Source organism: Mixophyes fleayi, chromosome 2 (genome assembly GCF_038048845.1).
Source record: "Mixophyes fleayi isolate aMixFle1 chromosome 2, aMixFle1.hap1, whole genome shotgun sequence".
Lineage (NCBI taxonomy): Eukaryota > Metazoa > Chordata > Amphibia > Anura > Limnodynastidae > Mixophyes > Mixophyes fleayi.
In genome coordinates, this window is record NC_134403.1 from 279054427 (window position 1) to 279081054 (window position 26628).

Consider the following 26628-nt stretch of genomic DNA (forward strand, 5'->3'; position numbering starts at 1 on the left):
TAAAAAAAAAAGGATAAATAGTCCAACACTGACATGTTTATCGTAAATAACACTATAATAGTCACCCATGCATTGGTAAAATTTTAGCACAGAATCAAAGACCAAAATGAATTTAGAAAATAACATCTGTAATGCTAAAATTAGCAGTTTATTAACCAAGTCAGTGGAAAAAAAAGCTTTATAGTAGTCAATTCCATTCAAAAGCAAGGGAAACTTCTGGGAATACTATTAAGCAAGATTGTTGCTTAGATTACTGGCACCTCTAACCCTTTAGCCTATTGATGTAGTTTTTCTTGCTTTTCATTCAGTAGACTTACCCTCAGTAACTTGCCTTCCTTCACACTGATGTCAGAAATGTTAATGCAATTTAAAAACTTCAGCATTGTTTTTTGTTTAAGCCTTCAGATGCTGATATTATGACACCAAAACACTTCAATTTAAATACAGAAAGGTCAAAGCATAAAATAAATAAACATCCCTACTCCAATGTCATAATGTGAGAATGAATTGAGAACCAGAGGCGCATTAAGCCACCCAAATGAATTCAAATGTCAGTAAACACCAAGTGTTCAAACACTGGACAGTGTGTGAGGCTTTACCTATTTGCCTTTATTAAACAGTAAAATATGACAAAGTCTGCACTTTGCTAAAGGTGAATGTAAACTTATATTAGATTTTCCATGGCTTCTGTTGACGAAGGTATCTTCAGACCTCTTTCATTTGTAGGCTAAGGGTAGGACCATAGGGATTTTAATGGATCCAATTATGTGAACCCATACAGGAGAGAGGAGATAATAAGTAGCTCTGCGATGCAGAAGGTCAGCAAGTTCAGGGACAACAAACATGCACTGAAAATAATTCACTCATTTCTGACAACCAGATGCTCTAAACAGCAATTAGACGCACCTGTATTTTTAAAGCAAATACCTCTCAACTTGCTTTTAGTGTAATAAAACATTTGTTTCCATGCAATAAGACAATCCCAGTGGCAATCTATAATTCTTTATTTGAAATGACTAGATCTGAAATATCAAAATGCAAAATGGAAATAACTTCAAGTTAAAAAAAACTCTTCTACTTTTAAAAGTAGTCTCCTCCTAGCTGTAAATTTTTTTTCCTTTCCATCTCAATTGTGCATCCATATCCATGTGTAGTTTTCAGCTCTGATTCTTGCTTTTTTATATTATATTTAAGGCTAGGTACACACTGCAGGTATTTCAGCCAATTATTGAGCCAATCACACAATAAACGACCATTTGGCCCGATATCGCATTATTGTGTATGCTCCAGCGATGAACGATTACCATTCCAAAGCACATTGTATCAATTACCGTATTTTCCCATGTATAAGACGCACCCATGTATAAGACGCACCTCAATTTTGGGGCCCAAAATTTAAATAAAGATGTATTACAATAAGTTACTGAAGCAGAAGGCTTGTCTGGTTGTGATTTTAGTGAGAGATCTCACATCAGGTCTAGAAGAGCAGAATTTACAATAAAGTCCCACATTCAGTTACAGGAAGGCAGTGCTGATGCACAGCGCTGTACATACCATACTACATGCTGGGCTAAAATATCGGCAGTCTGCGGAGACTGGGAGGCGCCTGAATGACCTTATGGTCTTTTTACCTGAAACTGGCAGATCTGTTCAGCAGGGACTCCTCTCTCATACCCTCACAACAGGGGTCATCTGGGCTCAATTATCGGTGGTCAGCGGAGCTGCCGGTCACGTGACTGACAGCTCCGAGACATCAGAGACTGTGGGAGGCGCCTGAAGGTCCTGAAGGTCCTGCAAGCGCAGATCTGTTCAGCGAGGACTCCTCTCTCATCCCCTCACACTAGGGATCATCTTCTTTATTCAGGTAAGTAGCGCTGGCAGTGTATAAGACGCACCCTTTTTTTAGACCCAAAATTTGGGGGAAAAAGGTGCGTCTTATACATGGGGAAATACGGTAATTTAATTTTTAAACCGAACTAAAAATCTAATTAAATAATAGAACAAGGTCGTTCCAATTCTGCAGTGTGTATGCACTCACAATCGTCAGTGTCCATGGTTATGACAGAAGAAGAGCACAGATATGAAGATAAATCTAGTAAAATGTGTTTATTGTATACACATGTATCAGCATGCTGATTGAGCCTTATTTTTCAGTCATTGGTAAAATCGTTAACAATATCACATTGGGAGAAATTTTCTGTCGTGTGTTTCCAGGCTAACTCATCTAACAGTCAGCTGAGCTAGTCAATACTAGAACCGCAAGGAAGGATTGTGACACAACTATAGCATGGAGAAAGCATACACAAGACAATTTAGCTGGAAATCTCCAATATGATGTGTAGTGTCTGACTGGGAAATTTAAGCTTGTAGGGCCAGCACTCAGCACTGGTCCATGAGCAGAGACAGTGGTGTCCATATAATTAATAAGCGCCCAAAGAAAAAAAAAACCTTTAATTATTATATATCTTTTACATATTATACACTTAAAAGGCTATTTTCCAATCATAAATAATATTAAGACATTTATAATAATCATGTATAAAAATAATGTAGATGCACTTACCTAGAAAAAGTTAATGTAATCTCTACTTTCTCTATCTCTCTCTTCTATTTCAAGATGTCTAGAGTGCAGGGATCAACAATGACATTCTGCCTACAGGAGTCTGCTGATGACAAACAGATTCTCACTGAATGCCTTACAGTGACATTCAGCCAGCCTAGTAGTATTGGTAGGACTAATGTGGTAATAGTGAATGGCGAAGCAGCATAGGGCATAGGTTGCACATGGGGGGCCCTCGGCAGCTACCACTGCTACCTGGCTAGCTGGATGCTCACCTATGCACTTAATAGGGGCACATGCCTTCTACTACCCTGCCTTTGATAATTGAGGGGATCCACACAGGGATCACTTCCTCCTTTCGTGAAGAAGTTTTTCGTTTAGAGAGGGGGGTATGCCAAGGTAAATACCAGCGGCAGTACATTTTGTAGCACTGCGGTATGCAGCAATACAAAATTATACTTTCTACAACTACTATTTACCAGTGATAAATAGACTCATTAATTGTATAAAATAAAGTTTGAACAAAAATGAATATTAATAAATATTAATCAAGATCAAACTCTGGAATAAATATTTTCTGATATAATATACAATTTCATTTAACTGGTTTAACAAAGTGTAATTTTGGCTGTGATTGTAGAATAAGCTACTGTTGTTTTTTACATTCTCACTCCCAGTGTTCATGTGTATTTATCATATGTTCATCTACATGTAACTATTTATGTATTTGGTTTATACTTTCCTGTATTATGTTATACCTTTTTATGCATCATCATGGCTTACTGTAATTCTGCTATTTTTTACTATTAAATCTCTTTGTGCGTTGGAACCACAATAATCGCATTGGATAATATTTACTGGTAGCGACAAGATGAACATTACACTTTCTAATATGGCTTTCTCAGGTATATATACATCTTTTTCCTGGTTTGAATCTCTTTGCATTTACAAGTAAAATCCTTTAATGTACTCAACCTACTTTAGAATGCCCACGTCCCCATTCTTCGGTTGCAGGCTAGTGTAAGTGACAGAATCGCGCAAATCTGAATGGGTACATATGCAACTCCCACTTTCTGGGCAGATGCAGAGCAATTTCATGAGAGATGGTGTAGTACTCATTCTGTATCCTCCATTCATTGCTAAACATTATAATGAAAAGGAAAAAGCTAATGCTAGTGCTGGGAAGGTCAGTGATCCTTTTAAATGTAATTTAATGTATTTTAGACTTGGTGTTCAAAATTATGGGGTAAAACGTTATCTGGGGGGAAACCCTATGGTTGGGAAACAGGCAGTTGTCAAGGGCAGGAGAAAAGCAGCAAAGCAATCAACAGTCCAGGTCAAACAGCAGGTCAATTCAAACATAGCATACTAGCAAAGTTTAAACTATTACCAGCACAGATGATGAACAGGAAGGGGGTTTATTTGCTAGTGAACCTATGGAAAGAGCTCAGCCTGATTAATTGCACTGGTGCAGAGGGATATAATGAGTAAGATTTGTTAGATAGTTGCTGCTGCGTTGCACTGGCTAGACTCTGGCAGAACAAGTGAAAAGTTGCTGGTCGGCTTTACCTGGCAACCAGCTGGGAATGAGGTGGTGCCTGCCAAGTCCTATTGGTTATAGGACAACAGTTGTTGTTGCCAGGCAACTAGCTCAAAGGGCGGTGGTTTCCGCTGTTGCTATTAATACCAGTGAACAGTCTTCTCAACCTCACTTACATACATGCAGGGGTGCCAAGAGGAATTCAGGGCCCGGGTACAACAAATTCATGGGGGCCCCCCTCATAGTCGAGTAAGCCCTAAAAAATTTTGCGCGCGCAAAAAGTTTCGGGGTTGTGGTCATACATTCAGGGGCGTGTCGCTGTGCCGTTGGTGCATGGCTAGCCTGACGGCGGTGCAAAAGTTTTTGGGGGTGTGGTCATACATTTGGGGGCGTGACAATGTGCCATTGGGGCGTAGCTAGCACATCAAAATAACTAGGTCCTGAATTCACCAGAGCATTACATATGTCCCAGCACTCCTGACTTTTAAGACATCTAGCACCACAGTGTAGTATACAAAGAATGCAGTGTGTACACAAAGAGTTCAGTCTTGGCCTGCACCTTACATTGGGCACAACACTCACCAAAAATTGCCATTGTCCCTACTAGAATCACAACATTTAACACAATCTGCTGCTCTCTCCTACCTGTTCTTCTCACTTTCACCACCTGTGGCTGCTGGTTTCTTTAGTTGCAGCTTGTCTGGATCCTGGAATGTTGGAGGACCTATCTGGGAAAAAAAATGGCTACATTTAGAAAATTACAGCCAGACCCAGCGTTAAATCAATAGCACCCACAATTAATAATTAGGCCTTCCTCCAGCCCCAACATTAAAATAATAGTATTCACATTTAATAAATAAACCTATTTCCCTTCATGCAAACAGCCTAGCAATACCTATTTCCCAGGTAAAATGTACCCGCCCCCCCCCACCCCCTCTCGGCCGCCCTGGGTATATGGCTGCTGATGGTCATCATCATCGTGATCATTGTGTACTTTTACACAAGCCCTCCAGCACCTCTAAGACATACGCTTCTAAAATGGCATATATGAGAATGCATCCACATCTAATTGTGTCACAGTTATGTGAACACACCCTTACACTCAGCCTATGCTTGCCCACCCCAGTAACGCCTCTCCAGGTGTAAGGAGATGCAAATCAATGATGCTCAAAAATATATATGGGGTAGTATGCACATGATTTATATACATCTATATCTAAATGTGCCCCACATGCATCTGTCCAATGGTAGAGTTTTCTGGAAAAAAAATGTAAGTCCTGGCAGCTATGTACATGTTGCCACTTAACAAAATATCGAGCATCCTTAGGCAGCCTGTAGATCGCCACCTCTTGTGGAACTAAAAGTACAAACATGCTTTTCCAAACGAAAACTTAAGCAGGCAGTTCCATGAGAACAGTAGTACAACAGAAGATCTACCTCTATGCTACATGGGAGCATCTACAGGTACAAACATCTTCTAGTCCTAGGTCTGACGACCCCCATAGCATCTCTCATATAGTGGCCTTGGTGGGGACCTGGAAGTGGCCTGCTCCAGAATAACGCTGTGAGAGTCTCCGCCCTCCTCCCCCGTTGCTAAGAGACGAGCGGACGCTGAACGAGAGCCCTGCAAGGCAACCAAGCGTGGTGCAACCGAACCCTATGTGACTCCTCGACAATCTCATTATTCTCTGCAGAATTTCAAACTAGCCGTTCTACAGCGAACTCATCAGCGCATTATCATTGGTCAACAGCAATAGTATTTTTTTTTGTTATTTCTCACAGCTCCCGCCACCAACGGACTAACACAACCCCCCCGCGGGAAAAAAAGAAAATGAAAAAAATAAATCTAAAAAAAACGCAAGATAAAAAAAAATAAAAAAATAGCAGCATGGCCGGGCCCGGGTAAAATGTACCCGCCCCTCCCCTCTCGGCGGCCCTGCATACATGTAGTTGATACATACATACATAAACATACACATACATACATTTACATACATGTACATACATGTAGGCCAATCCTTAGTACTTATTTACTTAGTCATATTTTAGTCATGAGGAGAGTCTGTAAAACCTGTAAGCCACTGAAAGTTCACAGTTAATAATTGGTCTGTGCCTAATGTCGTTGCAAAGATGGCCATACAAGTTCCTGTATCATAATGTAAGAAAAAGGCCCCTATTTTATTTATTAATCTGCATCAATAAAAAATATGTATTATTTTAAGATTTTTCCCTTTGAAAAAAAAGTATTTATATAATAAAGCCTTTTTTCAATATTCATCTTCTGCTATCACAATACTGAAATTGCAACCCTTATTACATAGGCTTCCTAATGCTTTGCATCTCTTCCTCTGTGGGGGCTACCTTCAGTAGACAGAGATATGCCCTATTATAATCCCCTGCAAATCACAGGTATATTACTATATGCACTTACTCAGAGAACCACATCTCCCAGAATACCTCTGGGAAGTTCATTGCAAATTGTGTCGGCCATTTTGGGGTGAACAAGCTGCAAACTACAGCCCAGGCGGCTCAGCAGAGCCCCAGACTGCACTAGTGATGCTGGGATTGGCTGGAAGATGCTAGTGGGATGGAGATGGGCAGGGACCAGGATTCTCTCCACGTCCAGTCCTCCCCTGCTGAGCTGGTGTCTCCATGGCAGTCAAAGTCCAGGAGAGAACAATTAGCAACGAGATTCCTAATACAAGTTGATGAAGAGTAACTCCTCATTTTAACCCTTCATATGCATTTGTGACATTGCGGGAGCTGTATGAGTCGCTGAACTTCCTGTTTGTCCGGAGGGAGGGGGATGCAGACCTGGAAATTGTGTATCCACCAATTAGCAATCTTTAAAAGCAACAGGATGAATAGCGGCAATCCAACTGGCTTATTTTATAATACTGTCGACATTCTTAAGTCCAAAATGACAGATGGGGAAGATGATGCAAATCGAACCCATCTTATCACACCAGGGTTCCTGAAATACAATCTCCTGCCCTAGGCCCAATAGCATTGTCATCTACTGACACTCTTCATAGCGTGGGTGCCTTGTAGAAACATGTAATATTGCTATGGAGCAGCCTTGGCTTTCTTGTTGTCTTGCTTATATTTATATTAATGCCTACGTTAAATTTTGAATATTCTTTCTCATCTTCATCCTCTTTCCATATGATGTTAGAGTAAATGTTATCTGATATGGCTAACCTTAACCTTCTAATGCATGACAACAATCCTGCGTGAACCAACTTTAGGCAAGATCCTCTGAAATCTTTAAGCCATTGACTAGTCATACAGTATTATCTCTCCATCCTTCACAGATCTTGAAACGATAATTCATAGATTCTATGTCTATCATGCTATAGCATGATAGAGCTTAGCCAGTTCCAGATTTTTATAACTAGTAAACAAGCTGCAGGCAGGCGTAGTGAGCAACATGGAACCAAGGTACAAATAATTTCTACATAGACCACATACTACGCAGTGAAATGACACTATGTAGTTTCATTTCACTTTGTAGTATGTGTTTCCTGTAGAAATTAAAAATGTTATAGTGATATCAAGTAAATATATATATATATATATATATATATATATATATATATATATATATATAAATATATATATATATATATATATATATATATATATATATATATATATATACATATATAAAAACTAAAGTGAGCATGTCTTTATTGTATAAAGCTAGTTAAAAATACAGAATGGTTTCCTGATCTGTTTAACTTTTATAATGTATGTTCTGTGTGGTGCTTGCTGAAAAAAATCTGAATGAAGGTTTAACTTTGTGAGTCTAATCCATTATTAAGTAAACACATTTGTATTCCTTCACAATGCAGTGCCCTTTTGAAATATGCTCTTGTAGTGGTAATGTGGATATTGCCCTAAAATATGTTTACATTGATGTAGTTTTAATTATTTATGCTGAAAAAGGAAGCAATATATATGTTTCCTTTTTCAAACTCACTTTATTTGATGTTTGCATTTTATGTATAACTTGTTAAATAGGATAAGTTAAACTCTTTGTTTCCATAACATCCCCTGACTTAACAAGGGTTAAGAGACAAGGGAAATGCTTAAATCATTTTTTTTATCCAGAACTATTTATGTATATACTTTGAACTAGTATACATCAAATAAATAAAACCAAGAAAGTAAAATCATGTCTATCTTTCTATCTCAAAGAAACACATCTCTGCATTGTGTGCTGTGTAGTTTACCAGGGCGTGCATTTATGAACAAATATCCAGCAGATGATTGCAATAATCAGGCCAACAGTGATCATCTGCCATCTGTAATATATTTCAATTACCTCTTTCTCAGGCATTCCAAATCTTTTGGGGTTATACATAGCATAAGTAAAATAAGATAAGCAAAAATAGAATCCAAGGAATTCGGCGCTAAAATGTACCCAAAGATTAAAGAGCAATGAGTGAGGCCAATAAAGTCAGATAGATAAGGTGGGAGGTAATATCTTAATATTGGTAAAAATAAACAATTATATATGCATTTGTGACATCAAACAGATATACAAATATTGAAAGCATGTAAGTTCAAACATGTAACATCAAACATATAGAGTCATGTTATATAAAACAAGTATTAATTAAAGAGTTCATCAGTCCACAATCTTCTTTACAATAGAACCATACCAAGCTCCCACAGGTGATTGTAAGACAGGTGAAATTTCTATATGTAGCATGCACCTCACCATCACCTCCGTGTAAAAGTAAAGTTGGAATCCTACCAGATAATAAGAGGTCGTAGGTATTCAAAGGAGTATTAGTTTCCTTCCTCACTTAACCAATAGAAACATTGGAGCGACAGATGGTATGGGGTCGTGAGCATTCAAAGAAGTATTGGTTTCTTTCTTCACTTAACCAATAGGAACGTTGGAGCGACAGATGGTATGGGGTCGTGAGCATTCAAAGAAGCATTGGTTTCTTTCTTCACTTAACCAATAGAAACGTTGGAGCGACAGACGGTATGGGGTTGTGAGCATTCAAAGAAGTATTGGTTTCTTTCTTCACTTAACCAATAGGAACGTTGGGACAATCATAGAGACAAAAGAATGGACAAACCTAGCGTAATATTGTCTCAACTTCCAAGTTTAATAAATCCCAATAAAATAATAAAATAAAAACATATAAAAAAATATTTCAACATATTATGCATCTGTACAGATGGAACCGTGTCCCGGGATATCGATCTCACTTAATGTACATAAGCTCAGGTTCAAAGGTGTAACCAAAGTAGGGTAATAATCAGAATCCTTTGTGAATCAATCTAAATTGGATTTAGATTGATTCACAAAGGATTCTGATTTTTACCCTACGTTGGTTACACCTTGTGAGATTGATATCCCGGGAGGCTGTTCCATCTGTATAGATCCATGATATGTGCTGTTAGCTTTGTGTTCTGGTAGGAGTATTCTCAAATACCTTTGACTTTTTCCTATTATATTGAAATATTTACATGTTTTTTACATAATTTTATGATTTTATTGGGATTACGGTATTGGCTGTCTGTGTGCCTCACAGTTGCTCCCTTCACTATGTGAGCCCAGTGGTTATCGTTTTAACGATGACCACAAATCCGACAATGACAAGCCCTACAAATAAAATGTATCAAAAACCAATTGCAAAGTAAAGAGACTTACCTGGACAGTGGTCGCGATGACGTCAAGCTGCAGTGCCGAAGACCTGTCCATTCGGAATAACTTGCTGTCAACATCACGGTGCCATCGGAGATCTGCAGCGTCGGGTTTCAGGTAAGTCTCTTTAGTTTGCAATCGATTTAAGATACATTCGGATTTTATTTGTAGGGCTTGTCGTTGTCAGATTTGTGATCATCCTTCAAGCATACTGTCAAAGTCGTGCAATTGGATGAAAGAAAGTATATTGATTAATATTGTTTTACCGTGCGATTGCGATCAGTAAACCACGTGTTACGTGGCATGACGTGATTGCACGATAAAACACGCACGCATACACTCGCACTTTCACATTCATTTATTTATATATTTCATATTTATAATGGTTCCATTTCACAGTCGTTTATGAGCACAGCATATGTATGTATGTATTTGTTATCGGCTGTATTGTATTTGTTTATTGAACTGCTAAACGTTTGCTTTTTGCTAAATAAATTGCTTGTGCTTTGGAACAACATAAATCGCTTAGACAATGCTTATTAAAAAACGATGAAATTACTTTAATAGTACCCAACTCATGTGAGCCATCTCTGTGGACCTCACAGTAGTTTTCTTCAGGAGATGCCTTGACGTGGCAGGTGACCTTAATCCCAATATAGCTATATTGTGCATAAAATTCACTTTTCTGTATATTATGACACATAGTGATTTATATATTGTTTGTTTTTGAGTGCCAGACAACAATTTTCTTTTGTTTGCAGAGGACTGAAGCAGTAAGTTTAATTTTGTATCGCTGCAAACCGCAGCGATACAGAGTGTAATGATACTTGCATTTACCACACCAGGGTTTACCAATGAGAAACCCTTCTCTAAATATTTATTCACTGGAAGCCTGTGTGACTATTGGCATGCGCAGCTAAAGAAGCGCATGTGCATAGCAATGGGACCCAACCATGGATCCACTGCATCTACTCTGACAGTGGTAGAGAACTCAGGGCTCCATTGAAAATGTAACCTAACACCATCCTGAGATGAATTTTGTTTATGGCAGACGGTAAAAAGAAAAGCTTTTCACCACTTGTTAAATGAGAGCAGATCTCAGTCCTCACAGAGGTCTATGGGAACTGCAGTGACCAACGTAGAATACGTTAAGCAAGAAGAAATCTTTGAAAACGGTGAGAACTCATAATAATCTGAAATAAAATCTGTGATGGCCATTCTCTGGAGAAAAGAGCTTTTTTCACTGGATTTAGGGCTCATTGCAGCTTAATAAATAGACGCTTTTGACTGAATTCAGCTATGGTAATGCAATATAAAAATCGATCTTATCTACTGAAAGTGTCTGTTAATTGTAATAAAAGCATATATGTAAAGTATGATATTAAAAATCCCATCAGAACAGGCATAACTGGTCAATGATACCCTAACTGCATTAAAGTCCTTCAGCTCACCTGAATAACTGTTTGAAGGATATACCTTCTTAACTGAGCATCAGTACAATATCTGGTACAGGTTTGAAAAGATGACCACCCTGCTGCTTTGCATAAACCATCTGCTGAAGCCTGTGCCCTGCATATCCAGGTTGAGATATTGCCCTCATTAAACGTGTTTTTATTACTTATGGCACCTTACGATCATTCCCATTGTAGACTTGCGCGATGACATTGATCTGTCTTACAAGAGTCTGTTTTGATGGAGCTTGGCCTGGATGAGATCCTACAGGAAGAACAAACAGATCTGTTTTCCTGTTTTGTTTTGTTCTAGAAAGATATACAGAAATTGCTCTGAGCAGATTCAACGTATGTAACCACTTTTTATTATTACTGGTTAGTTATGAACAAAAGGAAGGAAGAATGACTCCCTGATTTATATGAAAAGTAAAGACTACCTTCGGTAAAAAAGCAGTATTGGTTCATAATACCACACTATCCATGCAAATATGCAGGAAATGTTCTTTGCACAATTAGACATGTAGTTCTCCCACTCAATGGGCAGTTTTGATTGCTAGGAGGAACACTTTAAGTGTAAACCATTTGAGACGGACCTTGTAAGGGTTTAAAGAGATCAGAAGTTGGAGCCTATAACACCTACTGTGCCACAAAAGGTTTTATAAGAGCCTTGGTTCTTTTCACAGTCTGAGAGAACTACATAATTTGTTTATCTGATGCCACTTCAGTTGACACTTGAACTTTCACTGTATTGAGAGCAAGAAACATATCCAGTACCTTCTGAGGAAAATCCAGAATTTATGGAATGGCTGCAGTACCAGGATCCAACAATTAATCTTTGCACCAGAAAATAAACATCTTCCAAGTAGTCTCTTAATGTTGCATTTTGTCACCATATCAGAGATTTCTTTGTACTATTTGTGTGTATATATATATATATATATATATATATATATATATATATATATATATAAAACTTTTCTTTTTTTCAAATCCCCCTTAACTTACGTTTCAAGCGTCTTGTTCTCGAGTCCGATCCTCTTCTCTTCTTCGTCGCTGTCGCTGTCCTGCGCTCCTCCGTGCTGCGCGGAAGAGGGGACCAGGGAGGTAGCCGGATCACAACTTGACCTGAATGGTTAGGTGACCGCTAAAGGTAAGTATTTTTTTTTTCAGGAGTCCTGCCTCAAGCCTCCTTGTCCGTTGGGCCTCCCAGGCACCTACCCATCGTGCCCAGTCGGAAAAGACGGCACTGGATTGAGTATGTCCAAATCTAGATATCACTTATGCTACCTTGCCCAAGGAAGAATATCTATTGTGGAGAAAACAGTCCTAGGAGGCAGAGATACTTTGTTATCCAGACCCTTTAATAAGACTGAAGCTGATAAGCTAGTTGCTGAATTTTGGCAATTCTCTCTTTTGAGAAAGATACTGGGCCTGATTCATTTAGGAAAGTTTAGCAAAAGTAGGGATGTTCACTGACCCCCGTGTTTTGGTTTTGGTTTTTGTTTTTGATCTGGATTAACTTGTGTTTTGGCTTTAGTTGTGGTGTTGGCAAAACCACCCTTGTGTGCTTTGGTTTTGGTTTTGAATCACAATTTATTTCTAAAATCCCTATTTTTTTTGCTAAAATTACATATTTTTGCTTTATTTTTCCCTACATTATTATTAACCTCAATAACACAAATTTTAAGTCATTTGCAGTCAATTTTGACAACCTCACAGGTCATAATATTATTTTCATACACTTTCAAACAAAGACTGCAATGACCTGGCTGGATGCTAAGCGACAGAGCAATGACACAAACACACGGCAGTTCATAGCACATAGAGTAAACATTTCCACACAGCAGTGGCAGAAAAGAAAAGTGGTGGAAAATGGAATTGTATTTGGCCCTCCAACCCACCCTTAAGTAAGATATTGAAAAGGACATGTACAGTTTAACAAAGCAAGCACTCCAGCGACAAGCAGTGCCAATTTAGTGCTTGGTTAGTTTGGGCCCCCACAAAACAAGCTAACAATGAGCTTAAGGCACAAACTCTACTGTGGCAAGTCATGCACCAGTCGAAGCAGTTCTTGCCAGTGATAAGAAGAAGGCCATTGTCATACCTGGGCATACGACCGACATCTGTAAGGAACACGCCCTTGACTAAAATTAAAAGACTTTATATATAAAATCAAATATTACAAAAATCTGGAGAGAAGATAAGAGGTAATCCTTTCCATCCAAAAATTTCACTTTTGTTTAAAATGCTCTTCATATTCCCCTCTGAGCTTCACCAGTTTGAATTTCTTGCCAGACATCGCCTTAGTGTGTCTCCGTATACTGTTGTGGAGGCACACCTCGATGAATTGGAACTCCCCCAAAGAGTTTGCACTTAAAACTAGTTTTATTTTACCACATGCTCAGATACTGTTGATCTACAGTAGGATGATGGGATACTGTAACACTCCAATTGGTAGGTGTTTTTAGAGTGTAGTACCTGGTCTCCTGATGCTCTTCTTTGAATTACATGTAGGACACCAAAAATTAAGTAACGTCACATTTATTTTTCAGGAACAATATATTACTAAATTGTTTTTGGGGCGCAAATAATGGTTAGCAACAAATGCCGTATAATTAAAATTTTCTAGTCATAAGCAATGCTACTCACAAAGATTTATCTCTTAATCTAAATAAATATTCACTGTTTTTGAGTGTTTTGGCAACAGTTATGGAGCGGATTTAAACACATTTCTACATTTCTACAAACAGCATATCAAATAGAACAATTACTCTTTTTCTTTCTATATCAACAATCAGTAGTCTTTTTGGTAATGAACGTAGCTAGGCAATATAGATGCCAACCACAAGATGGAGGATGTCTCTGAGGTGACAGTTACAGTTGTAATAGATGTTCTGTGTGACTGTGAGATGTTTTATTGACACTAAACCAGTGATGTATGTAATTGAAACCCAACATCTTCATTTCAAACAGTTCTAGCACACCTCCAGCCAGTCCTTTGTTTATGGAAAGAACAAGAATATGGATTGTTCAACCAACGACACTGTCACAAAAACCTCATGTTACTATACAAATGAATGTGTCAGCCTGCTGAAATCCCATTGCTAGCAATATTAAATAAGATGAAAATTTTAAGGAAGGAACAGGAGATGCCCAATCATGAAATAAAACAAAATGCAGCCAAAATATGTACCAGATATGGAACTTGATGATAACTCAATGTAGATGGTTGACATATTTGATGATATCATACATTGTGTGGTTATCATTGGTGTTACCTATTTTGATATCACCCATTGTGATGTCATTAGTAATCAGTGCTATCATCCATTAGGTTATCAATGATGTAATCTTTTGTGATGTTATCTATGATGTCACCATGGTGATGTTAGTGGTATATTTCATATACCATGATGTCACCCTTTGTGTTGTCACCCATTGTGATGTGAGTGATGCCATCTATTTTTATGTCGCCCATTGTGATGTGAATTATGTTACTTATTGTGTTGTCACCTATTAAGATGTCACTCATTTTTATATCATTAATTGTGATATAATCAGTGTTTTAACACTGAGTGATGTTCGCAACTACAGTCTACGTCTACGTCAGCAACTACAATTGTACGTCCATTGTGATTTCACCAATTGTGAAGTAATTATTCATTTTGATGTCACCAATTACAAAGTCATTAAAGATGTTACCAATTATGATGCTTTCCATGATATCACCTATTGTGATGTCAGCAATTGTGCCGTCATCCAGTGTGATTTCAGTTATGTCACTAATTGTGATTTCACCTATTGGGATGTCACCCATTGTGATGTCACTTATGCCATCCACTGTGATGTCATTTGTGATGTCACGCGTGCATAATGATGTTAGCTATTTTGAGGTCATTCACTGTGATGTTTTCAGATATATCAATGTGATATCACCAGTTGTAATGTCACCATTTTGATATCACCCAATGGGATGTAATCAATGATGTCACTCAGTGTGATATCATTAGTTTGAATGTCATAAGTGATGTCAGCCATTGTAGTATCACCCACCCATTGTGATGTCAGTGATGTCACCCAGTATGATGTGACCCATTTTGATGTATTCAGAAATGTCATCTATTGGGATACAACCCATTTAGAGATCATCAGTAATGTCACCCACTATGATGATGTCTGTTATGTAACTCATTGTAATCTTAGTTGTGATGTCACCTCTTCACATATTGTGATGTCATCTGTATGTCACCCATAGGTTTATTACTATGCCTGTCATGTCAAACATTGTGATGTCATCAGTTATGTAATCTATTATAATGTCATTCGCTGTGATGTCAGCTGACAGGTGACTTTGTGATGTCACCTGTCATGTTATCCATTGTGAAGTCATCAGTGTTGTCACCTATTGTTAAGTCATCTACTGGAATGTCAGCCATTTTTAGACAATGAGTGATGTATCCCATTATGATTAATCCCTTAGATTGTACGCTCCTCTGAGCAGGGCCATCTCTCCTCCTGTTTCCACCACTTCTAACTCTGCTCTCCAGCTACTTAGCCCTCCTCCTCGAGGGTCCTCCACCCCACGTCCACTCTCGCTCCCTCCTCCCCCCTGGGGGTCTCCCTGTCTTCCGCGCCCTCCTTCTTGGGCCCCGTCGTTTGCGGATCCTCCCTCCCCCTTCCCCGCCCTCTCTAGCTGTGCATTAAGCGTACTGAGCTGCTGTGTTTACTGTACTGTGCTGTCTCCCATTGTATTGTGATTTTGTTTGTCTCTGTACGGCGCTGCGGATGCCTTGTGGCGCCTTATAAATAAATATTAATAATAATAATAATAATAATTATGATGTTATCAGCGGTATCACAAATTGTGATTTCAGTCTTTGTGTTATGAGCAATCTCATTCACTGTGATTCAATGATGTCACTGATTGTAACATAACCCACTAGGAGGTCACTTATTGTGATGTCTGGTATGTCATCCACTGTGTATAATGTCACCTGTTGCATTACCACCTATTACGATGTCACCAATTATGACATTACCCATAATGATATAATCTGTGATGTCACCCATTGTGATGTAATCAGTGATGTCACCCATTGTGATGTTGCCACTTATAATGTCAGTTATGTCTCTATTTGTTATGTCACATTGTGATGTCATAAGTGATGGCAGCTTGTGCAAAGTTATCAGTAATGGAACCATTTATGATCTCCCTCATTGTGATATATAGTGCTTTAACCCATTGTTATGTCACCCACTGGGATGTCTTCAGTTGTTATTTATTGCCACCATTTGTAATCATTTTGATGTCACCCATTGTGATGTAATCAGTGATGTCACTTATTGGATATCATTGATTTTATTGTCATCAGTGATATCACCCATTGCGGTATCACCCATGAATTGTGATATCACCATTTGTGATATAATCAGAAATGTCATCCATTATGATGCCACAAAGAACAATGTCATAAGAAATGTTTCCCAGTGTGATGTCATTAGTGATGTTACTCATTGTGATGTCATCAGTAATTTCATTTATTGTGATGTCATCTGTGATGCCAGTGCTGTCTCCCATATTTTTGATACTAATTATGATGTCCGTTATGCCACCCAATGAGAATTCAACCATAGCAATTATATCTGTCAGGTCTGTCGAAGTCAGCAAATTGGATAAAGTCATTTCAATTAATATCTAGCAAACTTGGTTGTCTTTGTCTGAAAATTATGCGTAGAGCATGCTACAGCGTGGGGAAGCGTATCCAGCCGCAACACGTGCCAAATAACAAGTTTACACATTTACACGCATTCACACGAACATACACATTTGTAATTAGTACACATTAATTGTAGTTGCAACACATAGTTATTTATGTCGAAATGCAGCAGTATTTGTTTCATATCATAAGTTATATACATGTTAGTGAAATCAAGGGTTCAGGTTGCAGGAAATATGTCAGGTTTAGTATCATTTTATTCCCCTATTCACCCGCAGTTGTCCGGTTCATTCGCCGAAGGGATCGCACATTGCATACTCTAGTTAGCGTTGTTAGGAAATAAATGTTTAAAATAATACTACCTGTATAATGTAAATAGACTAGTTTAAACTTGATTCTTGGTGGGAAAATCGGAGTGCTTCCCCTGGAGAGCTGACCCCCACCTTTGGATATTTTGGTTTGAACTGGACTATGACCTGCAGTACACTGGACCTTCCTGAAGCCTGGACCAATAGAAGCAAGCCACATCATCTGCATTGTTTTACTGTACTCACTGACTGTATATAAGCAGGAGCTCTGGACCCAGTAGTGAGTCTACTTGACCACGGCCTTCAGACCTGAATGACTGTACACTGGATCCAGAGCACCTGCGATAAGTAACGGCTGTACTTATTTTATTCTGACTTGTTATTCTGCTACTTTTGGCTATTAAATCACATTGTGCTTTGGAACCACATATCGGCAATTGGACAATCGTTATTGGATAGCAACTAGACGTACATAACAGGTCACATTGTGATATTGTCAGTAATGTCAATGATGTCATCTGCCATGTCACTAATTGTAATGTCATTAGTGATGGCAATCATTGTAATGTTATCAATGATTCCACCAAATATGACCCATTCTAGTGTTATCAGAGATGTCAGTTATTGTGAGGTCACCCTTTATGATGATACCCATTGTGATGTCATCAGAGTTGTCACTTATTGTGATGTTACCCACTGTGAGGTCTTTATTGATGTGAGATATTGTAAGCTCATCAGAGATGCCACCCATTGTTATATCAATCATGGTGATGTCTCCTATTTGTATGTCATCCATTGTGAATACAGTTATTTCACTCATTGTAATATCAACCACATTGTTGACAACTATGGTGATGCAATAATTAATGTTACCCATTGTGATATAACGAATTATGATGGCAGTTATGTCTTCAATGATGTCACCCATGTATGACCCACCTATAGTGATGTCACATATTGTGAGCTCATCAGTGATTTTACCCATTGGGATGTTATCTATGATATAATTCATTGTCAAATGAGTAATGTCACTCACTGATTTTTACTCTATTGGGATGTCACCTAGTGTGCTGTCAATGATGTCACCCATAGGTTTGTTTATTACCCATTAATATGTCAATTCTGTCACCCATTGTGATGTCACTCATTGTGATGTACTGTAGTCTGTAAGGTTACCCATTAAGATGTCATTTGTGTGATGTCACCCATAGGTGTTTTAATACATCATGTCAGTTATGTCAACCATTGGGATGTCACCCATTGTGATTATATCTTTGATGTTACCCAATATGATTTCATCTGTCATGTCATATATTTTGATGTCATTCATTGTGATGACTGTTATAGCACTCATTGTCATGTCAACAGTGATGCCACGCATTGATAGCACCCTTTGTGATGTCATCAGTGATGTCACCTATTGTGATGATATCTGTGATGTCACCCATTGTGAAGTCAACAGAGTCACTCAGTGTGACTTCATCAGTAATGTCACCCTTTATGATGGCCGACATTGTGATTTGAGTAATGTCATCTATTGTGATATCAGTAATGTTACGTTTTATGTAATCTATCATGTTACCCATTGTGATGCCATCAGGAATGTCACTTATTGTGATTTCATCCATTGTTTGGTAACTCTAAATGTCATCCATTATAAGGTTATTATTGATTTCTGCTATTGTGAGATTATCGAAGATGTCACTCACTGTGATGTCAATCATTGTGATGCCATCCAGTTTTGTGTCATCCATTAATATTTATATCACTAACTGCAATATCACCCATTGTGAGGTCACCCACTATGAAGCTATTTGTAATGTCATCAGTGATGTCTCCTATTTTTATGTTACTCATTGTGATGTCACCAATTGCAATTATATTTGTGATGTCCCCCAATGTGATGTTATCAGTGTTATAATTTATCTTTGATGACATTGTTCTTTGTTGACATTATTGATGCCATATCAATGGCAAGTGATATTGTGATGACCTCACAATGAGTGATAATATTAACATCGCAATGGGTATCATTACAATTGACATCAGGGTCATTCCATGTCAGTTCAACCAGGGGTGTCCACCACCCATCTCAGATTTGTTCAAATTTTTTTAGTTAAGAAAGGATGTCAAAACAACTATTTCTGCCAAATATCTCGACTGTCTGACAATTAGTTGATTAAATATTGATTTTTCAATTTATTAAAAAATGTACTAATCACGGCTTCTTTATCTAGTTTATTTGAAGTATCACGGGTGTTTATTAAAGAATAATCACAAAATTTGTACCCCTAAGGTAACTCTTTGTCCCGAATCCAAAAATCCAAACCAAATTAATATATCTGCCTCATGTTTTGCGTTATGGCAAAAAAGCACGTTTTTCTAATGGTATTAAAAATGCTAGCTTCAATCAACATTAGGGATCCCATTTTTTTTGGGAGGGGGGGGGTATTTACAGAAGGTATACATTACTATCACAAAAAATCAGCAGGATACTCTATTTCATAGTGGAGACAAAAAATAATGAAGTTGATGCTCGATTACTGTTGTACAGCATACATAATTTACACATTAAACCATACCAAAAAAGTGAACTAAACTGAGGCAATGGGATAAAACTCCCATACAGGAAATGAAACAAACAGAAACTGATGGGAAGGGGATTCCCTTTAGAGAAACCAAAACTGATTTTTCCAGAGAAAGAGAGAGGGAGACACAGAAAGATAGTCAATCATGGCAGTCGAGACATTTGGCAGAAATAGTTGTTTTGACGTCCTCTTTTAACTAAAAAATTTTCAAACAAATCTGAGATGGGTGGTGGACACTTCATCTTTTTTTGGGTGATCTGATGTGGAATGACCCATCACAATAAGTGACATCATTGATGACATCTGTGATATTACTCCTCATGTAGAAGATGGTCTGGAATGTAAGTTATTTGTACTATACTTGTTGTCATGGATCATTTCAATTTATTACAATTTTTTTTCAATCACCTATTTTTGCAGCATATATCCAGAGACAAAAAGGATTGTGTTTGACAATCAGGTTAGTAAATCAGTTTCTCTATACTTAATATTAAACTGACATTATTTATGCTCAGCTGAGTGCTGGTTATACAAATGCTTTCCCAATATGCATGCTGCTACTGTCATTCAGCGTGCTACTGTTACATAATCTATAGCTTTATATTTTACTTAATGTTTTCTATATATAGGAATAAAAGTTATTTTTGTTTAATCTAATATGTATTTGATTTTTTATCCATATTCTGAATAACCGGGACACACACCTATGAAAAAAAAATTCTTATTTTATGATAGATGAAGACTTAAGGAAACTGCATAGCAGCAAACAAAATAATTTTCTTTGAACATAATTTCTGGAATGTGATAATTAATTTTACAGTCTGGCTATTGGTGTTTAAATCTCTCATTAGTTATATTTGTTGAAAATATATGATAATGGATTAAGGCTATTTCCAAAAACATGTTATTCATTTGAGGTTATGGAGGGAAAAACCTGAATAAGCTGCTTCCAGACCATGTGCCGACAGCTATATATAACGTATACAGTGAGTGAAGAGTAACACAAGATGGCCATTTGTAAAATGTCTGATTGTGGCAGGGCCCCAAATCACATGGTCAAAATGGTCGCATCAGATAGGTTAATGTCCGGCATCAGTTGGGTTATATCAAGGTGCTAGGCGCCTAGTGTAAAAATGTATTTAAATATGTCTGTCATATAATAAATGTAAAGATAAATGTGTGGCACTGTAGTGCCTGTTAGTGAATTAAATAGTAGAAATGGATATTTATGTTTAACAATGTGTGTTTTAATATTTTAAATGTGTGTAAATAAAATATTGTATGCGCTTTCCTTCCATGGTGGTCCAGTGGATGCGGGTTTCCTCCAGGAGGTGGTTTACTTAGCCTCCTGTACCCTGGCAGATCATGGGCAGGGGGGAAAGTACAACTCCACTAACAACAATGTGAAAAAGTGTGAATAATCTCTACGTGTTAACTGCATGATTCAATCCAGGTCTGTCATTGTTACATGTGTTCATTTTGTATGTTTCAGTATTTAATTTATATTTTATTTATAACATCAGTATTCGCGTGTATATATATATATATATATATATATATATATATATATATATATATATATATATTAGAGATGGGCGGGCTCGGTTCCCCGAGATCTGAACCCACCCGAACTTCGCCTATCCGAGTACCGAGCCGAGCACGCTCGGTACTCTCCCGCCCGTTCGGTATCGAAAACGAGGCAAAACGTATCGTGACGTATTCGTATTTCTGAGCTCGGTTCTCGCGAGATTTGAAAAGCGTAAAAACCCGCCTCCACAGCAATCCATCGCCATTTGACAGAGGGAGAGAGCAGGGTTAGGTCACAGGCTATTTTAGCACAGGGACAGAGCAATAATTGTACACATTATTGTTTCAATTCTATTCTATTCAATTCTATTATTATTAATACCAATTCTATTAGCAATTGTTAGAGCAGTAAGAGAGGAGGATAGAGGAGGCTTTTTTTTTTTCAATTTTTGGCACTACAAGTGCTTTGGGGGTCCCATATTCCCCAGTGTTTTACACTAATTTTTCTGGCTGTCAAAAAAAATCATATTTGTCAGCAGTATGTATCTAATACAATTTTTGGCACTACAAGTGCTTTGGGGTGTCATATATTCCCCAGTGTGAAAGAATAATTTTTCTTGCTGTCAAAAGTGATATTTATCAGCAGTATTTATACAATTTTTTGCACTACAAGTGGTTTGGGCTCATTAAAATGGATTCAAAGCAGTCCACATATGAGCAGAATCAGCAACCAGGTTCTGTCACCAGTCCTGATGGTAGTGTTCCCAGTACGTCATCTGGTAAAGGCGATGTAAAAGTACATAGTCTTTTTAAATCAGGGGAAAAAAAACACCAAAAGCTAATAAATTAGGGAAAAAAACCAATATATATATATTTATTTATTTATTTGCATGACATGCACCTGGAAGGTACAAAAGATATCCAACGTACCATATTTTAAACGATTGTTTTTGGTACTTAGGTGAAATACAAAGGCAGTGAGCAAAAAAAAAAAAATAGGTGTATTACAGATCAAAAACTCATATGTGCTGTGAAAGTTCATTATTGCTTCTAGTTAACTTATTTTTTATTATGAGGGGATTTACAGATCATTACTCAAAATAGATCAGGCCCTTCTGATTTATCTTTCCTTTAACACTAACTCAAGCAACCACAGCCAGACAATAACCTATCTATACAACCAAATCTTATATCCCCACCTCAGCCAAACATTAATTTCACCCCATCACACAGCTGGAGGAGTGACAGTGTTGGGTTTGTGAAGTTACCAGAGGGCAGATTAGCGAGTGTGCCCTCTGTGACAGAGGACACTCTCGTCACAGACCAGGGACAACAGCAAGTTAAGAAATGGGGCACAGATGCTGGACAGCAATGGTGGAGAGAGCAGATAACAAGATGGTGGGCAAGCAATAGGACTGTTAAATATTGTGTAAATATCCTAAACTGAATTGTCCCTATGAACAATTATCTGCGAGCAGTTTTGTTCTTGCCCTGTTCCTTGTGAACTTATTAAGCTTTGGAGAAATGTCCATATACATTATGAAATAAGTAGCTATTGTAATGCTTTTTCCCAACCACACATACGAAGTATGAAAGATATAAGCACCAAATCATAAAGAAGAAGTTCATGTCTTGTGTATAACTGTAAATCAGTTGCAATGAGAATAGATATATTGCTTCTTGAAATTGTAGAGCTCCTTTCATTTAATAAATTGCCAGAAAAAACAGCTACCATGGAAGTTTTCATTTCACTTTGATGCAAATACTTTTTCCTCTTGTTACTGAATCTTTGGTGTGCTGCAACTTGCAGATGTTAAACGCCAATTAAATTAATGACATTTCTGGTTCTCTGTTTCATTGTCATTTTTATTGCTTTGGTATATGTGTGAAATGTCAGTTTTGATCAATTGGATTGTTTTTCTTTTTGCTTATTTCATCCATCCCTCTGTAGCATATTACACGTACAGAGTGCGAGTTGCATCGTTGGCACGAGGAAAAAAAAAAGCTCATTGTTGCTGTTTAGAAATTGAAATGGAATTGTTTGCTTTTCCTCTCCCCTCCGCCCCTGGTTCTGCCGCTGTTTCAAGAGCAACTATTTCCCTGGAAAAAGATTAACTTGATGGATATAGCAGTCTCAGTGCTGCTTATGAAAAACAAGAAGTTTATATCACAGCATAGAGGGAAAAAAAACCTAATACGGCTTTGATCCCACCGCTTTAATTGGGTGTTAGGATTTTAGTACTGTCTCTGTTTCGTGTCTGTAGCTTCTTTATCAACCTTGTATGTCTTTATTCTGTTTATATGTATGTCTTGTTTTTTTGTATGATTTGTTATACTGATTAAACGGTGCTGCAAAGTTTTGTGGCACTTTATAAATAAACCATGATAGCTATAGTGCAGGTACAAATAGTTGTCTATAAATGCTCATAGTTTAATTTTATTGGTTGTATTTTATGACTTCTAATACCCATTTGTGGATTTCTTGCCTTGGTCCTTTCTTTGCGGAACAGGGTACCTGGCTTGCATGTAAGTTATATAGATACACATGGCGATAGGTGACTGATAACTCTATTGTCTTGTATCATCATTATCATCATCATCAGTTATTTACATAGCGCCACTAATTCCGCGGCGCTTTACAGAGAACTCATTCACATCAGTCCCTGCCCATTGGAGCTTACAGTCTAAATTTCCTAACATACACATGTACACACACACACACACACACACACACACACACACACACACACACACACACACACACACACAGAGAGAGAGAAAGAGAGAGAGAGAGAGGCACTAGGGTTAATTTTGATAGCAGCCAATTAACCTACTAGTATGTTTTTTTTTGGAGTGTGGGAGGAAACCTTGTATTCATATTAATTGTATTTCTTTAAAAAACAACAGCCCTGAATTGATATGCAGTTTATTTTTTTATTTGGTCAGTGAGGGACAATATGAAGTAACTGGAGGGCTACAGGAGCACCCCTACAGCCTTCAAAGGGCTACACAAATGAAGGAGTGCATAGTGCACGCACCCCTACGAGTATGCTGCCTTACCCCCACCACCGTGCAGAGGAGGTCACATGATGCGGACGTTGACTGCCTCCGCTCCAATAAGATCGGGAACAAATGCCTGGGACCACAAGAGAATGCTTGCATCTGTTGCCCATCAGTGAATTAGGTGGTCCATCTTCATATGACATTAATTTGTTGGCTTCTCACTTGTCACTCTTCAGCTTTTGCTACATACTTTGCTGATAAACACAGCAGTTATTTTCAAGCATTTTTTTCACTGGGCTTCACATGATCATTACCAGCAATAATGAAGGGTATTAAAAAAAAAAAAAACATAAAAAGATGACTGGCTGCCAATTAGAAAACACAAGCAGAAATAAACTTCCCACCCTGGTAGAAGGGTCGGAATGCTGTGCAATAAAATAACTGTCATAGAACAAATGAAAAATATCTATATTTTGCAAACATTCTTCAATGATTACAGAAGAAAGAAGGCTGCATTTTTCTCTTTATCAACAGAAAGGAGAGACTGCAGAAGTAGGGAGATAGCTGTTTTTGTTTTTGGTGTGTTGGGAGCTATATTAAGCCTGACTGTAACAGTAAACTCAGAGCTAAAATAGTTGCTTCTTTCTAAATGCTGGATTGTTTGTTGTTTCTACTTCGCCCTATAATGGCGGTACCGCTGGTGTTATCACACTAAGCTAAGTATGGGCAATTCTCGCAAGTGATACTTGTACATGGGGGATTTATTAATAATTGTGTCAGTGCTTGTGTAATAAAGCATTGTTTAATCCATTTCTCTTTAAATCATTTTTCTTTATTACTAAAGAAATAAAGTTAATTATTTTTTTAAAAAAAAAATAACATTTCATATAAGTTATATCTTATGAGCTTTATGTAGAGTTGGACACAGTTACACTTACTTAAGCATAAATTGTGTCCCATGGTGTACTATATTTTCCAAGCAGCATGTATCTTAAGATACATGAGACTCAAAGTAGTATGTTAAATGCGTATTATACGTGTCATATGCAGCAGCTGTAAGACTGTAAAAAAATAATAATAAAATAAAAATGGATTGTTACTAGCAAAATTGGAGGGACAAAAACCATGGGGTCTCCACTAAATTACCAGTACCAGCATTAGGGTACGCCAGACAGGTCAGCATGGGGCTGGATTCCCTTGGGATTGTGTCTACAAAAAAATCCCACCCGCCTCCATCCACTCTCAGTTCAACTTGTCCTGTGCTGGCATTTTCTTCTTGAAGTAGAACTCAATGATGCAAGACCACCTCTGCTAACAGCTCCTGTCGCGAATAAGTTCTTAGGGGTTTTGCAGTCATATTTGTAACCAGGGGATTTCCCATGCTCTGAGGTCAGGTCATGGGAAATTTCTTGCCAACGGTATACTATTTGTTTTCATTTTTAAAAAAAAAAAAAACATACAGCAAGGTACATGTCATCATTAGCACGGATCTTGTACCAAGGTAAAAAAAAAGAGCCAGAACAGATACGCCTCCAAGAGGCACATCTACAGTTACTTCCCCCTCAGTATAGTATGTGAGAGTGTTATCTGTACCGCGTCTACACCTGCCCATCCATTCCCTTCCAGATTTCACCTCTCTCTCTCTGAGCATAGAGAGACACAAGGGGAAAAACACTGAGATATAAATTTTTTCTTCTGCGCATTTGCAACAAACAAAGATGCCTTTTGCGCTTATGAGTCAGGCTTACGTCCGATTCTTCACGACCCCTTATTTATAATGCTGATTATGTGGAAGTGTTTTTTTCAAATGTTGCATTTATTTATTTTTTAGCAATGGAGCTGAAAGGTCAGATCTGAGCATTCAGTTCCATTGCATGTGCTCAAGCCGACAAGCAGTGGTAGTCCCACCTGTACTCATGCTGCTCTATTTTTTGGAGCTTTCTCTGGTTGAGAGTCTTTGAAATCTGACACTTCTAAAAGTGTATTGGGACTGATGTCACATTCTCTGTAATGGCAAAAATTGTTGTCCATAGTAAAATATGTGCTGGTCAGCTTAGAAATGCTCACTCCATTAGCAAAAGTTTTGGTGAGGGAGCAACACTGTCTCTGGATGCATGTGAGCCATTTGTCTACAGATGTCAGAGCGAAAAGAGGACAGATTTGAGCATTCACCATACAAAATGAGGCACAAGAGCTTCTGTTTATTTTTATCTTGCTCTGCAATTAAGTATACCCAAAGGATGACTAATAGAGCCCTCATGTAGTG

The 26628-nt window shown here is 37.9% G+C and overlaps 1 long non-coding RNA gene across 1 annotated transcript; it reads left to right on the plus strand.

Moving 5' to 3' along the window:
* The first annotated feature begins 19843 nt into the window (after positions 1-19843).
* On the plus strand, positions 19844-25132 carry LOC142140398 (uncharacterized). Its single transcript, XR_012688454.1, has 3 exons — positions 19844-20173; positions 20253-20292; positions 24306-25132. It is a non-coding gene; the product is annotated as an uncharacterized LOC142140398 (long non-coding RNA).
* The last annotated feature ends 1496 nt before the right edge of the window (positions 25133-26628 follow it).